Source organism: Aegilops tauschii, chromosome 5, assembly GCF_002575655.3.
Source record: "Aegilops tauschii subsp. strangulata cultivar AL8/78 chromosome 5, Aet v6.0, whole genome shotgun sequence".
In the NCBI taxonomy this organism is placed as follows: domain Eukaryota; kingdom Viridiplantae; phylum Streptophyta; class Magnoliopsida; order Poales; family Poaceae; genus Aegilops; species Aegilops tauschii.
The window spans coordinates 448,125,334-448,129,469 of NC_053039.3; the positions used below are offsets into that span (position 1 = coordinate 448,125,334).

Here is a 4,136-nt window from a genome sequence, read left to right on the forward strand (position 1 = left end):
GTATATTTTATTGATAAATAAAGTTGAACCAATCTAACTCACAAAATTGTAGATAGAGACATCAAAGCACTTGTTGAATCCGCGACATGTAATGTTTACTGTAGAATCAACCATTTTCTGTAACATGTTAATTCTTTAGTAAGTGTTCTAGTTTTTTAAATTTTCAACATATTATGTAAGGTTTGGAGATCTGAACCCATTCTTCTTGCGAAGTATTGACAAATAATTATATATGCAACATACTTCTTTCAAATAAACATATTTCCGTAAATGTCAAACAATTCACTAAAATATAATTGTCAAATGGTCTGTATCTGAAACTAGCTGGAAGTCTATTTTTTATGAAAGAAAAACTATTCCACTCACATATAAATCATTGCCTACAGACTCATCCTTAACTACCTTCCATCTTCTCTTATACTCTTCGACTCTTATCTTCCTGAACTCCATGTTGCAATTCACATATAATCAGCACCGGCACACGCCAGCACAACATCACGTCGTGCTGTTGTCGCCGAGCTCCCCAACCTGCTCGCCACGTGCCGCTACTCCACCTCCCTATGAGCCTCCGGCTGCTCCCCTCCCTGCACGCCTGCTGCTGCTCTGCTTCCTCACCCATTATCCGCCTCCCTATGAGCCTCCGACTGCTCCCCTCACTCCTTGCCTGCCGCTGCTCTGCTTCCTCACCCATGATCCCTCTCTCATGCCACAACATATGAAATATACACATGATGGGTTTCAGCTACAAGCACGGAATGTGGATCAATTACAGCAATCAATCAGCAAACTTACTTTTGTTTTCAGAGACGGCGCCTATTTTTTTGTATGAGTTATATCATCAAATCAAACTTTACTGTTTGTCCATTTGTTGTAATTATACCCATCTTTTGTCTGATGTTTTAGAATGCTCACAGTCCAAGTTTTAAAAGTGACCATCAATATATTAAAAAATGTATGGACTTTCCATGTGAAAACTGAATACTATGTATAAAAGAGTACCAAGACTATCCACTCAAATTTCCACTGTTGGTCGCATGGTGGTACTTCCCAATAAACTGCTGCTCCAATCCTTTTATTTTATGAACGCATGCGCATTAATTCTTAAAAGAATTACCACTAATAGTTTAAAACTGTATACATTGCGAAAACTAATAACTACTACCTCCGTCTCTATTTACATGGCGCCCTCGGGTTTTGTGTTTGAACATTGACCAATAATAGATGATTCACATGTCAGAAATTCAATGGTATAACTTTTATGAACTAACCCACGTTTAGTTAGTCAAAAGTTGGACCCCAAAATATGTGGGGGCATGTAAACAAAGCAAAAAGGTGTAGATTTAATGGTGGAAAAATTTTAAGCTTGCAAGTGACTTACTATTCGCAACCTTCATTGAATCAGGTGAATCTATACTCCAAGCCAAACATAAAATGTTGCATAGAGTAGTGCCACACCAAATACAGTCAATGCCATGGCTGAGAAATCACCTGCACGAACACCAATCTGTTTTGGCAAATTATTCACCATTTCAAATCGTAGAAGGGGAAAACACATGAAAGACGAACACCATAGATGACAAATAAAACCTGCAACGCTTCCATTGCAGGCCCCCAAGCAGCACTTGAAACTAAAATTTGCATATACCGCGACCCACATGCCAACAAATCATGCTAGTCCAGAACACAAAAGCTCCAAGAAGAAAGGCATTAACTATAATATATTCAGATGTTGTCCTGTGTAGCTGTGAGATTAATGAGACAAGAAATCACGAGTACAAACGAGGTTTCGAAAAAACAGTACAGAATCACCTTCCTAGGCCTCATGCCTCCAGCTGCAGGTAGTAGTGCAAAAGAGATAGATGCCAAGGATGTCAAGTGACATCATGCAAACCATTTTAGAAGTTGCTCCATACTTGCATACTAAAAGATCCTTCAGCCATGTACCTGAACGGTAGAAGCGATATGACATCAGATATCTGAACGGCAGAAGTGATATGACAGATTAAGAACTTGGTAACATTATATGTGGAACCAAGGCCATGTACCTAATTAATCACACGTCCCTGCCACCTCGTCGGACCCCAGCGACACCTCTGCGTACCAGTGAGGATCCGATGATGTCGTTGCCTGGCTTCATAGGAGGGATCCTACAGCCTCGCTTGCGCCACACCTCATCGTAACTGTGTCATGACGTCTTCTCCCCGACGGTGGAGGGGGAAATCTGCCAGTCCTGTTTCCTTAGCCATGATTTTCGCTGGTAGAGACCTGACTCTACTAAAATCTCTAATATATGACTTAAAGGCAATACAATCAAGCAATAGAAAGGAAAAAAATTAAATTGATTATCACTGTGGTGAATGGAGTAGATGTAACCATATTGTAGTACATCTTAGAGCCGGTACAGAGGATCACGATGACATACTCATGGCTAAGGAAATACTCCGTATATGATTCTGGGCAAGGTACAACCATGCATACTCATGGCTAAGGAAATATACGGTAAATCGTTGTGGGTGTGTAGGGAGAGAAGTTGAATATAATGCAAGCAAATTACTTTATGAGATGTATAGAGATATATAGCAACTCACTGTGTCTTCCACGACAATGCAAGATTACAAGTCCATCATTCCTTAATCTACAAAATAGGACAACTCAGGTTTCGTGCAATTTGCATAATCAAAATTGGAAGGTTCTATAAATAAATTCACACATAGGACGAGTTTCCACAATAAAAAGCAGACTCGAGTGACTTTTATCAAGCAGTGTTTTGCCAATTTAAGGATCAACACAACATATACATGAGATTAAGAGAATGATAAAACATACAGTCTACATTCACAAATTCAGTGTTATTAGTATTCATCTAGGTCCAAAAAAAAACATCAAACAATAAGCCCATCCCACCGTCGCTTGGCAGATCTCCCACCGCCCAGCCGTGCCCACTAGCCGTTGTGCCACCGTCCGTTGCGCCACCAGTCGATCTCCCTCCATCCATTGACACTCGCCGGCCCCTGCCATGGGAGAGTACAGGCTATAGGAAGAAGACGGAGTGAAGCGAGGGTGGGAAGATAGCGTTACCTAGGCCGTCGTTCGTCGTTGCCGTCGATGCGCTGCTCCTGCTCGTCGCCCTCCCTGCGGCAAGCTCCTCGTGGACTCGATGAAGAAGACAGGAGATGCAAGGGCACGAATGCACCCCTCCAATCTAGTTTGGCTGCAGTTTTCTACCGCTCGAGGTCACCGTAGGCGGGTGGAGGTCAGCGACGGCGATTCCTCTCTACAGAGGCACGAGATCGAGAGCGAGGGACTTGGGGGAAGGGGAGTGGGGGAGGTGCGATGTGCGTACGTGGGTTGTTTCCTTTTTTCGTTCTTTCCGATTTTTTCTGTGTACGAGGCAGACTTATTATTTATTTCTTTCCATAAAAAAGTTACCAAATAGTACTACCAAAAATTTATCTTATTGACAGATAAAATCAACACCGATCATGGGTAACCTATATCGACACCGCCCAAAGCAAGCACAAATAAATGAAAGGAGTATCAGACGCGATTCTGTTTTAAATGCGAAGAAGAAGAAATTAACGTGGGAGGGGTGGTGGGAGGTGAGACGAAAATAAACTGGACGAAAATTAACCAGACAAAAAAAAACTGTGAAAGCTATTCACCAACTCAGACATTAAGAGTAGAGATGCATAAATCTAGGACGCTGATAAGTGCCACACATGTGGGCGTTAGGGGGTCTGTCCACATATTTTGTGTGGTGTATAAGAGGAACGGCCCACACACCTTTTTTTCCTCACGATCTCTCTCACACGCGTGCGTGTGGGCGAAATAGATAACGCCCACATGCCCCGTACGTCAGGCCTCGTACCTCATGGTCCCGCACGCTCCGCGTGACAGTCACCGCGCGTTCCGCAGTTGCCATGGTCCAGACCCTCGTCCATGTTCGTTTAACTGTAGTTGCCATGTCGCTGAACTTCGGTTGCCATGTCGGATAACTACAGTTGTCATGGTTGCTTAACTGCAGTTGCCATGTATGGTCTGGTCTACTGCAGTTGCCATGATTTTAAAATTTTAGGAGTTGCCACCCACTAGCACTAGGCAGCTGCCATGTAGCACTAAAAAGGCATGGCAAAAAA

At 42.8% G+C, this 4,136-nt stretch overlaps 1 long non-coding RNA gene across 2 annotated transcripts; it reads right to left on the minus strand.

The window, feature by feature from the left end:
• Positions 1–241: 241 nt before the first annotated feature.
• LOC120965266 (uncharacterized) lies at positions 242–3,770 on the minus strand. 2 transcript variants are annotated; one of them, XR_006663309.2, is made up of 4 exons: positions 2,905–3,770; positions 2,046–2,635; positions 1,379–1,944; positions 242–742 (listed from the first exon to the last, which is right to left on the minus strand). It is a non-coding gene; the product is annotated as an uncharacterized lncRNA (long non-coding RNA). The 2 variants fall into 2 exon arrangements; XR_005757868.3 differs by having other exon boundaries at positions 2,046–3,770.
• Between the last annotated feature and the right edge of the window lie 366 nt (positions 3,771–4,136).